Source organism: Pinus tabuliformis, chromosome 6, assembly GCF_031772625.1.
Source record: "Pinus tabuliformis cultivar Carrire ecotype Pingquan chromosome 6, CPIR1, whole genome shotgun sequence".
In the NCBI taxonomy this organism is placed as follows: Eukaryota; Viridiplantae; Streptophyta; class Pinopsida; order Pinales; family Pinaceae; genus Pinus; species Pinus tabuliformis.
The window spans coordinates 615,240,829-615,253,611 of record NC_142292.1 but is presented as its reverse complement, the minus strand read 5'-3'; the positions used below and the strand labels follow the sequence as shown (position 1 = coordinate 615,253,611).

Sequence of the window (12,783 nt, the reverse complement as noted above, 5' to 3'; positions counted from 1 at the left end):
AACCACCGTGTGCCCCAACTCATCGCCTACCCGCACGCGCGCCCGGTTTGCCCGGCGCCCAAACACGTCGCACATCCGCACGACGTTACATCCTCCTCCACCTGAAATCATTGTTGTCCTCAACAACGTATCATCCTGGTAGTCATCCACCAAGATCATCAATATCCATGATGTCAACTCCTCTACATACTGCAACCATCTCTGCATCATATGTAGAAACATCGTCTCCACCATGTCTCGCCCCAGCAACCATCTGTCACCGAGTTCACCAGACCAAGGTATACACCTCATTGGTATGTCATCCATTAGATATCCTCTCAATCCATGATCATTGACCACCCTGTCACAATCTCCACATGCTGCTCCTCATCATAGAAGGCTGGCCCCTCCATCTAAGCTACATGCTCACTGCAACATCTCGTGTTGACCTCATCATGTGTCATCATGTGAACTGCTGCCATGATACTCCAACATAATGCTAACACATCTCTGCACACTTCACGACCCCATGTCTGAACTAGTTGGGTAGCTAATCCAACTGTCACGCTCAAACCATGAGAGTGAACATCCTCATGCCATCATCAGTCATTTCTCAAAACATCTCGTCACATCCTCAACTCGATCAAGAATCCATCTCCATATAGGTGTAAGCCATGCTCAGGTCCATGAAGTAGTCCTCATCTCATCTGCAACATGTTGTCCATGATGTTTAGTGTCAATGTGCTACATGAAATTAGCCACATCTATCCCAACATCATCAATGTGTGTATCTCTTCCATATGAAGAGATCATCTCATCAATCTCCAACTCTCGGTGTGCCACATCTAGGTCCATGAAGCAACCTCCATCATATCTGCAATGTGTCATCCCTCAATTCTGCCACAGAAACAAGTATCTACTTGTCTCATCTATCCATGTGCCGCCCATGATCATAGATCAATCAGCTCCCATGTCAAAAGTAGTTGAGTCTCAGCTCAACCCATGCCCAAGTGTAGTCACCAAAGCATCCTCATCGTTGTAACTCCACCACCCCAAAGTGTCTCATATCGATCCTCCACATCAAGTCACTCTTCCAAGCCACACCCAGGCATGTACTTGAAAGTATGCACCTGCATCAAAGTCTCTGACCTCAGATCCTCAATGTATCAGATCCTCCAAGTCCACCATATATGAAGTCTCCCTAGAAGTCACAACAATCTCATGTCATCATGAGCTCCACAAGTCATCCCCAACCAACATCCTAGCAAGCATACAAGTCTCGACCCAAAGGTCTATGCAAGATGCCTCAGCTCTCCATGTAGTAGGAATGCTCCATAGTCTGCTCACAACTCCATCCAAGTCCATGGCCTTGTTGTACATAAGTGCATAACCTCTCCATCGGCTCATAAGTAATAAGTCTCCATGTCACATCAGAAAATCCACCCGCACAACATCCCTACCTTGGCACTCCTCATTGGATGCCCATATGAAACCTCTACAAGTGCTCCTGCATAATGTCCCTGCATAAGACTGCCATGCTCCATGTCTCCAACCTGATGTCCATGACTAAGTTTCCCATGTAGTCCAACCAAGTAGACCCATCACAACAATCGATCATCCTCATCCAAGTCTGCAATCTTCGGTCTAGTGAATTCGGTCACCCAACCATATCATCATCATCACGAGTCCCTTCCATCATAGATCCTCCACTGAAGGTTCCACCAAGACTATCTCTTGGTCTCGGTCATGAGAAGTCCACCCAAGCATCATTGTACCTCAAGTGTGTGCCCTCTTCAATCTGTCCATGAGTCATGTCGGGCACTTAGCGAATTCTCCATGTGGCTAAAGCATGACCCAATCCTCCACAACGATCATCATGTTACTCCCTTGTCACGGGCCTTTGTACCTTCTACCATAAGGTCACAAACAACCCCAACAAGTCCTGTAACAGTCAACAATCCTTGCTTCTCCATACAAGGTCCCATCATAGTCATCCATGGCAAGATCCTCCATAGCATCGGCAAACTGGATTTGCCTTTCCCTGCATATGGTCCATCTACCAAATTCTCAAGTGAAACACAAGCATCAACAATACTTACATAATCATCATCATCATGAGGCTCCTCCATATGAGTATCCTCATCCATCCATGTCTGCAAACTGCACGATCCTGGTCCAACTTGATCAATCTCAAGTTCATCCTCCATCGTTGTCATGTTTGCAACATCTTCAATCATCATGGCTTCCTCTTCCTTCTTAGCACAATCTGCAACTTCATCTTGCTCCATTGTCCAACCAAGTTGAAGAAGTTCGTCTTCAACATTTTTTTCCAAGACTTCAAGCTTATCTCGAATCCGGGGGTTCTCTTCTTTCATCCGCTTCAACCTGTATAAGGTAAGCAAGAGCTTCCCTTTGCATTCTTCCAAACTTGCCATGCCTTGTCATTCAGCTTGGCCCAAGAACAAAGCTTCTCCTCTGCTAAACCTGTTTCACCATTCACCAGCTTCACCAAGTTCCCTGCAACCATGAACCAGCTCTTGTTCCACTTGTATGTGGAACCAACTTCCTTCACCTGCAAGTACCTGCTTCCACTATCATCAACTGTCAAGTGCATCCACACCTGCACTTCATCACTTACCAGCTCTAATACCACCTGTCATGCCCCTACACCTGCGATAATCTTTCAACCGCTTATAGCGAGGTGCGGCACCACCGAACACTTTCTTTTTACCAATACTTATGTTCGTGGACTATGCCTAACATTCCACTTTTCCTACTTAGTTTGTGTTTTGCAACCAAGTATTCTTAATGTGTTCCTTTATACCAATGAATACCCATACACATTCATTATCAACAACATTATACAAGAGAAATGCACAACAGTATAAAGGGAGGGGAAACTCCCTGGAATATGAGTCTGCCTGAATCAATATATTATACAATCTTCACTTTTACAATGTACAAGTTAAATCTTGGGAAACCCCAAATTTACACTTAGTCAATTTTCACAACTTTGGCAAACTCGGTTGCCCAGCTCATCAGCGCCTCCGCACAGTCGCCGCACGACTCTCCAACCCTTCGTTCACCTCGTCACACAATCGTGTCGTTTTCCCAACTTGGGCGCGCCTCCAAGTCGCCACACACGGGTGCCTCCACCTGAGACACACTTCCATTCACAACCCAACACACCAACAAGACTTCGTGCACACTTGCATGATGGGCGAGCGCTCACCCGAGCCACCAAGACACCCACGTCAAGACTTGGCACAAACGGGCACTACACATTCACCGTCCGCGCCTCAACCGACCAATGGGCACACCTTGCCCAACACCTTCACCCAACTCCAAGTGCGTTCACCAATCGTGCGGCTAAACCAAGACTTAGCGCATGAGATATGCACCTCACCTCCTCTTGTTTCTGCGCACTTGAACTGCACACTACTTGTGTGAAGTGATGATTGAATTATTGATGTCAAATGCTCCCCAAACGCATCACATATATATCCATCATAACGTGTGGGTGGGGCTTGCCCAGCCGACCACCCAACCTTCGTGCGCACATCCCTTAGCCATCGTTCAACGCCCAACACATGAGTCGGCCCGCCCTCCATTGCAAGTCGGCCTCAAGTGTATCGCCCAACGCTCTAACTGGTGTATAAATGCTATCACACTTTTCATTTGTATCGCATATCGTCGCAAGTATTGTCGCAAGTTTGTCGCACCCGTGTCGCGCCTGTCGCACAACCACCGTGCGCCCCAACTCGTCGCCTACCCGCACGCGCTCCCCGTTCACCCGGTGCCCAAACACGTTGCACATCCACAGGACGTTACACACCCTGCCTCGGCCGCGCCACCCGGTCAGCCCACGCCCCTGCACGGCAGGCGACAGGGCGATTCCAGGAATCGCCCTGCCGGGGGGGGGCGCGAGCTACCCAGGTGGCGGCACCGCGCGGCCAAGGCAGGCGTCACCCGGGCAGCCCATGCCCCTGCCTAGCAGGTGGTAGGATGATTCCGGGAATTGCCCTTCCGCCTGCCGGGCGGGGGCGTGGGCCGCTAGGGTGGCGCGGTCAAGGCAGGCGACACTCGGGCGACCCACGTACCCTCCCGGCAGGCGGGGGTGCGGCCGAGGCAGGGTGGGTGAGGGCGCCCGGGGGGGCAGGCGGGTGAGGGCGCCCGAGTGGGGGGGCAGGCGGGTCAGGGTGCCGGGCTAGCGGGCGGGTGAGGGCACCGGGCAAGTGAGGCGGGTGAGGGCGCTGGGGTGGGCCGGCGAGGGCGCCCGAGCGGGTGAGGCGGGTGAGGGCGCCAGGCGAACGAGCGAGGGCACCCCGGCGGGTGAGGCGGGTGAGGGCGCCGAGCGGGCGAGGGCACTAGACTGGTGGGTAAACGTGCAGGGTGGGTGGGAGAGCAAGGGCGCCGGGCAGGCGGGCGAGTGAGGGCGCCCAGGTGGGTGGGCGGGCGAGGGCACCGGGCGGGCGGCCGGCGAGGGCGCCTGGGTGGGTGAGTAGGTGAGGGCGCCAGGCGGGCAGGTGGGGGCGCCTGCCGGGCGGGGGGGCCTGCCGGGCGCGGGCGAGCGGGCAGGTGAGGGCGCACGGGCGGGTGAGGCGACTGACAACGCCGGGCGGGCGAGGGTGCTGGGCAAGCGGGCAGGTGAGGGCACCTAAGGGGTGAGGCGGGGTGAGGGTACCAGGCAGGCGAGGGCTTCGGGCGAGCGGGCAGGCAAGGGCGCCCGGGCGAGTGAGGCGGGTGAGGGCATCGGGCAGGCGAGGGCTCCAGGCGGGTGGGCGAGTGAGGGTGCTCGGGAGGGCGGGTGAGGGCGCCGAGCGGACGGACGGGTGAGGGTGCTGGGTGGGTGAGGGCACCCGGGCCTGGCGAGCAAGCGGTGGGGGCATGTAACGTCCTGAGGTTCTACCCGGGCGTGCGACGAGTTTGGGCGACGGGTGAGCTGGGCGCACGCGCGGTTAGGAGGCGAGTTGGGCCGCACGATGGTTGTGCGACGAAGGCACGAAACGGAGGTGCGACGATACTTACGACGAAAGACATGCGACATAATGAAAGTGCGATGGAGCATTTATACACCTTGGAGCGTTGGGCGATTCACTTGGAGGCCAACTTGCGATGGAGGGTGGGCCGACTCAAGTGTTGGACGTTGAACGATGGTTAAGGGTGTGCGCACGGGTGTTGGGTGGTCGGCTGGGCAAGCCACCACCCCCACATTACGATGGCTATATAAACATAAATGCATTGGAGCATTTGACAAAAATCCATTCGATCAACACTTCGCACAAAAAGTAGTGCACAGTCTAGTGCGCAGAAACAAGAGAAGGAAGGGCGCATACCTCATGTGCTAGTCTTGGTTTGGCCGCACGGTTTGGGAACGCACTTGGAGTTGGGTGAAGGCGTTGGGCAAGGTGTGCCCGTTGGTCAGTTGAGGTGTGCACGGTGAACGTGTAGCGCCCGTTTGTGCCAAGTCTTGGCGTGGGTGTCTTGGTGGCTCAGGTGAGCGCCCGCCCATCGTGCAAGTGTGCACAAAGGTGAACGAAGGTTGGCAACCGAGTTTGCCTTGATTGTAAAATTGGCTAAGTATGAAACTTGGACTTCCAAGTATACTTGTACAAGCTTGTAATATTGAAGATTGATTAATACATATATTTCGGGCAAACTCATTGTTGAGGGAGTTGCCCCTCCCTTTGTACTATGCAATTGTGTTCTCGTTTATAATTGTTGTTGATAATGAATGTGTATGGGTGTTCATTGGTATAAAGGATAACATAATAATACTTGGTTGCGAAACACAAACTAAGTAGGAGTAAGTGGTTAGGCATAGTCCACAAACATAAGTATTGGTGAAAAGAAAGTGTTCGGTGGTGCCGCACCTCGCTAAGAGCGGTTGAAAGACTACCGCCGGCTTGGGGGCGTGACAGTTGGTATCGGAGCTAGTGAAGTGCAGAGGGGATTCACGGATGAAGCTGATCCCGCTGTCACTTCGTGACAGTTGGTATCAGAGCTGGTTCATGGAGAAGGCACAGATGGCGGATGAACCTATGGAAGGTGAGTCTAGCCATGATGCAGTTGAAGTCTTCCGATACAAAGTGTTGGAACAGATGGATCGATGGAGTTCTAACTGGGTCTCAATGAAGGCTGAGAACATGAAGATTCGAGAAAGTTGTTCGAAACTAAGGAAGGAACTTGAAGAACTCAAGAGCCAGTGCAGAAGTACGACAGATGTGGAACTCAAGGAACTTGATGAGGAGATCCAACAAAGTGGTCTTGATCTTCAAGAGCTCTTTGATGAAAGAGCCCGGTTGAGGAAGAAAAGTGCCATGGTGGAAGCCGAAATCAAGCAAGTTGAGGAGGAGATAAAGAAGAAGCTTCTTGGTAAGAAGATCGTTGTGATTGAGCAGGAAGAGCTTGACTACATTGACAGGCTGGGAACTCACTATCGAGACAATCCAGAGGATATTCAGAAGTTTAGTTCTATGAAGGTAGTCAGTGGACACTTGGTTTTTGCACTTGAGTAGGATGCGATGAAGGACAAGCTTGAAGGAAGTCAAGCTGGACCAGGATCGAGTTGCTTAGAAGAGCCAAGCAGGGAGGTGAAGTACCTTAGGAGGAAAGTCAAGATGGAGCATGAGCCAATTGACACTTTTGAGGCCGAATTCTTGAAGAGGGTTGCTGATGTGAGGCACAAGATAAAGCTGACAGAAGGAGGTGAATCCTTGAAGCTAAGTTTTTTGCAGGTGAACGTAAAGGGCAAGAGATTTGCAGCTTTGGTAGATACATGGGCTACTCATAGCTTCTTAAGTAGGAAAGTAGAAAAGTCTTTTGGGAAGAAAGAAAATATGGATAGGGAATGGAGTGCTTTCAAAGCAGTCAACTCTACCATGAAAGATATTGATGGTGTGATGGAGAACACTCAGGTTAGAGTGGGATCGTGGTTTGGAAAGTTGGACTTGAGGATTGTGGACATGGATGATCATTATATGGTGCTGGGGCAAGATTTGATGAGACTTGCACAAGCCATATCAATGGTGGACAGGGACATTCTCTTGATCACAGCTGAAGGAAGAACCATGATGGTACCGATGAATAGAAGGAGTTGCTTGGGGCATAGGCCGAGGATGACTTCTATGACTTTTTATCCCAAAGATCCGAATGTGAAGCATGAGGACATGGAGCAAAGAGGACTTGGGAGTGTGACTCAAACAATGAAGGAAGGGAAGCTGCTTGACTTCGTTGCAAGAGCTAAGAAGAATGAAGGAAGTGAGAAGGCAATCTCACGAACATGGAGACACTTGACAGGGACATCTTCTACTAGTGATCTTCACAATGGAGTTGCAAATGAACGGGGTCTGAGTACTACTTCAGAGGCAGTGGTTGATGAGGATTATGGAGGTAGAGATCCTGCTGGCATATATGAATTTCAATTGACAAAGGACAAGCTAGGTGAGCTTGGATGTACATGTGAGGAGATTGAGGCTGTGCACAGATACTTGAGGACACAACATCAATCTGACACATGGGTGGATGAGAGTCAGGGAGGAAACTTCCTGGCCCTCCTTTCTCTATAGAAAACCTTGGAGATGGATTGGTGTGGAGGCCTTGGTAGGTAGGAACCACATCAACTTTGCAAGGAGCCTTGAAGGAGGCTTCTTTACAACAGATTGCAGACTTGGATACAGATGGCTAGATGTTGAGTGGAGTCTATATCGGTTGGACATCATGGACAACTAGAGTCATGGACATCAGGTTGGAGATATGGAGCATGATAGTTATGCAGGGAAATTATGCAAGAGCATGTGTAAAGGTGTCATTCATGGACATTCTATGGGGAGTGCTGAAGCAAAGGATGTTGTGCAGATGCTGTTGTGACATGGAGATGTATGAGCTAGTGGAGAGGTTGTACACTCTTGTGCAACAAGACCATGGCCTGGACATGTTGCAAATGGGATGGAGTTTCCATGGACCTGGACATGGGATTGAGAACAGATTCTTAATGAGCCCGAGATGTAGCAGAAGTCAGGGAAAGACTTGTGATGGCATAAGGATGTGCATTCTTATGATTTGGGCGTATGGTTGGACTGATCACCCAACTAGTTCAAGTCATGAGGGGTACCAATGTGCAGATATGTGCCCGTATCAGGTGGAGTATCTTGATAGGAAGCCGGCATGGAGGGATGACACATGATGAGGTCAACACAAGATGTTGCAGTGGGCATATAGCTTGGATGGAGGGGCCAGCCTTCCATGATGGAGAGCAGCATGTGGAGATTGTGGCAGAGTGGTCGATGGTCATGGATTGAGATGATATCTGATGTATGATATACCGTTGAGGTGTATACCTTGGTATGGTTATCTTGGTGACGGATGGTTGCCGAGGTGAGACATGGTGGAGATGGAGTTCTACATATGTTGTAGGGATGTTTGCAGTATGTGGAGGAGTTGACATCATGGATATTGATGATCTTGGGGGATGGCTACCAAGATGATATGTTGTTGAGGACGACAACGATTTCAGGTGGAGGAGGATGTAACGTCCTCAGGTTCTACTTGGGCGTGCAACGCGTTTGGGCAACGGGCGAGCTGGGCGCGCATGTAGTTAGGAGGCCAGTTGGGCCGCACAATGGTTGTGCGACGAAGGCACGACACAGAGGTGAGACGATACTTGCGATGAAAGACATGCGACATAATGAAAGTGTGATGGAGAATTTATACACCTTGGAGCGTTGGGCGATTCACTTGGAGGCCGACTTGTGATGGAGGGCGGGCCGACTCAAGTGTTGGGCGTTGAACGATGGTTAAGGGTGTGCGCACAGGTGTTGGGTGGTCGACTGGGCAAGCCACCACCCCCACATTACGATGGCTATATAAGCATAAATGCGTTGGAGCATTTGACAATAATCCATTCGATCAACACTTCGCACAAGAAGTAGTGTGCAGTCTAGTGCGCGGAAACAAGAGAAGGAAGGGCGCATACCTCATACGCTAGTCTTGGTTTGGCCGCAGGGTTTGGGAATGCACTTGGAGTTGGGTGAAGGTGTTGGGCAAGGTGTGCCCGTTGGTCGATTGAGGCATGCACGATGAACATGTAGCACCCGTTTGTGCCAAGTCTTGGCGTGGGTGTCTTGGTGGCGAAGGTGAGCGCCTCCCCATCGTGCAAGTGTGCACAAAGGTGAACGAAGGTTGTCAACCGAGTTTGCCTTGATTGTAAAATTGGCTAAGTATGAAACTTGGACTTCCAAGTATACTTGTATAAGCTTGTAATATTGAATATTGATTAATACATATATTTCGGGCAGACTCATTGTTCAGGGAGTTGCCCCTCCCTTTGTACTATGCAATTGTGTTCTCGTTTATAATTGCTGTTGATAATGAATGTGTATGGGTGTTCATTGGTATAAAGGATAACATAATAATACTCGGTTGCGAAACACAAACTAAGTAGGAGTAAGTGGTTAGGCGTAGTCCACAAACATAAGTATTGGTGAAAAGAAAGTGTTTGGTGGTGTCGCACCTCGCTAAGAGCGGTTGAAAGACTACTGTCGGCTTGGGGGCATGACAGGGTAGGTGAGGGCGCTGGGCGAGCAGGCGAATGAGGGCGCCGTGCAGGGGGGTGAGGGTGCCCGGCAGGGGGATGGGTGAGGGCGGGCGGGTGAGGGTGCCCGGGCGCGGGGGGCTGGTGAGGGCGCCGGTCAGGGGGGCGGGTGAGGGTGCCTGTGTCATGCCCCTAAGCCGGCGGTAGTCTTTCAACCACTCTTAGTGAGGTGTGGCACCACCGAACACTTTCTTTTCACCAATACTTATGTTCGTGGACTACGCCTAACCACTTACTCCTACTTAGTTTGTGTTTCGCAACCAAGTATTATTATGCTTATCATTTATACCAATGAACACCCATACACATTCATTATCAACAGAAATTATAAACGAGAACAAAATTGCACAGTATAAAGGGAGGGGCAACTCCCTGAACAATGAGTCTGCCCGAAATATATATTATACAATCTTCAATGTTACAATCTTTTACAAGTATACTTGGAAGTACCAAGTTTCATACTTAGCCAATTTTACAATCCAAGGCAAAACTCGGTTGCCTAGCTCGTCAGCACCTCGGCACGGTTGTCGCACGACTTGCCAATCCTTCGTTCACCTTTGTGCACACTTGCACAATGGGCGAGCACTCACCCGAGTCACCAAGACACCCACGCGAAGACTTAGCACAAACCGAGCGCCACACGTTCACCGTGCACGGCTCACCCAACCACCGGGTGCTCTTGCCCACACCTTCACCCAATACCAAGTGCCACACCTTCCACCCGTGCGACTAGCCCAAGAATGGGCGCATGAGATATTTGCACCTTCCCCTCTTGTCTTTGCGCACTTCCTCTTTGTAGCGAAGATTTAGAGCGAGTTGGATTGTTCCAAATGCCTCCATCGCATTTACAATATATACTCATGTGTGGGGCTAAGTCTAGCTGCCCAGCCGACTTGCCCAAAGCCCCAACGCTATCGCAAATACTTCATTTACTCGTTGGCTTTGCCTTCCATCATAGGTCGACATCCAACCATGTTGTTCCACACTCTATGCATATAAACCAATACCCTCTCCTCATATTGTCGCATAACACTTAAGAGAACGTCGCATAACTTCGTCGCACATCGCTCCAACCACACTCGCACATCTAACAACGCACTCATCCACGGTTGAACGGGATCGCACTTCAGGTAGAACCGTAGGACTTTACATCCTCCTCCACCTAAAGTCATTGTCATCCTCGACAACATACCATCCTGGTAGCCATCCACCAAGATCATCAATATCCATGATGTCAACCCCTCCACATACTGCAACATCTCTGCAACATATGTAGAACCACTGTCTCCATCATGACTCATCCCGGCAACCAACTGTCACCAAGATCACCATACCAAGGTATACACCCCATCGGTATGTCATACATCAGAGATCATCTCAATCCATGACCATCGATCACCCTGTCACAATCCCCACATGCTGCTCTCCATCATGGAAGGCTGGCCCCTCCATCCCAAGCTACATGCTTCCCGCAACATCTCGTGTCGACCTCATCATGTGTCATCATGTGAACTGCTGCCATGATACTCCAACAATGCTAACACATCTCTGTCATGTGCCAACATGTCATCCCAACAGCAACATCATTTTGTACACTGTATCCCCTCATGACTCAAACTAGTTGGGTAGATAATCCAACTGTCACGCTCAAACCATGAGAATGCACATCCTCATGCCACCATCAGTTGTTTCTCAGAACATCCCATCACATCATCAAATCGATCAAGAATCCATCTCCATACAAGTGTGATCCATGCTTAGGTCCATGAATTAGTCCTCATCTCATCTGCAACACGTCATGATGCTTGATGCCAAGCCATCCCTGCATCATCTATCATACCTGCTCATCTTGTTTTAAGGACTCACTGCCATGAGCAGCTAACAATGAGCCCCATATTCTTGTCCACCTAAGAAGATGTGGAGGGAGTAGAGCCTGAAGGCTCTCCCTCACTAATCAACTCAATCCATCTGTCAGGATCCTCAATCTCCATCCTCTGTAGATAAGTGACCCGATCCTCCTCCCGGACATTCGGCCTCACATATACCTCATCATCATCATCATCATCCTCAACTACTTCTAGCCTTCTTGACAAATCCAAGATGCTATCTGAAAGTGTCCTGATGACCAATGACTGCTCGGTAAGCTTTGTCTCAACCATGGACAATCGCTTACTCATATCTTCCATCCGCTTCTCATCCTCCATTTGCATCACTGCCAACTTACAATCAGGTCTTGTCACTCCAATGGTTGGCACACCAATGGGTACATCTTCCCTTCCATCGTAAATGTACAGCTTCCTCAAATGTGGAACAATCATAGCATCAAACTGTTTCATGAATTCCATCCCTAGCACAGCCTCATAGTCATCAATCCGCACTATAGTGAAGTCGACCTTCCCCGTCCATTCACCAAGTGTTGTGTCCACCCTTTCAGCTATACCAAGAACTTCAACAGGAGGAGAATTGATTGTCTTCATCTGTGCCATCGAAAATTTCAGCCCAATTCTTCTCGCAGTATCTTCACCCATGAAGTTGTGAGAGGCCCCACTATCCACCATAGTGAGTATATCAGCACCTCCAACCTTCATCCGAACATACTCCAACCTGTTCTTCTCAGGATCCCTCCGAGAGATCACCTTGTAGTAGCAGCACCACCAAGTATCCACATCATCCCCATAGAAGCTTCTTCATTCTTCGCATTAGATTGTGCAATCGCAGCCACTTTCAGTCTATAAGGACAATTCTTCACTGTATGTGGTCCAACACATATCCAACACTTCAAGGCTTTCTTTGTCTTCAAATTATCATCCAATTTCGAAGCATCATCCTTCTTCTTCTCTTTCGGCTTATCAGACTTCTTCTTCCTATCATCAGAAGTCTCATCATAATGCTCCACCAACCTGTCAACAACAGCAAAAGCTTCCTCAAGTGTTCTAATTCTCTGCCTCTTCACTTCATTGCATGCCCAAGGTTTCAACCCAATAATGAAATTGAACACCTTGTCCCCCTCCGCCATGTCGGGAAGTTCTAGAACCACACTTGCAAACTCCTGCTGATATGTCTGTAGGTTCCCAGTCTGCTTTATGAACTTAATTTTCATCCTTGCTTCCCATGTTTCATCTTGAGGACTGAAATGGGTCTGCAAAGCTTTCTTCATCTCATCCCATGAAGTAGTGTCACCAGCACTGCCATTGGCAATCTGATCCATTCGT

The 12,783-nt window shown here is 49.9% G+C and overlaps 1 pseudogene; it reads left to right on the top strand.

Annotated features, from left to right (window-relative positions):
* Nucleotides 1–5,939: 5,939 nt before the first annotated feature.
* The window catches only part of LOC149260091 (26S proteasome non-ATPase regulatory subunit 2 homolog A pseudogene), an 85,986-nt pseudogene continuing 79,142 nt past the window's right edge, over nucleotides 5,940–12,783 (top strand).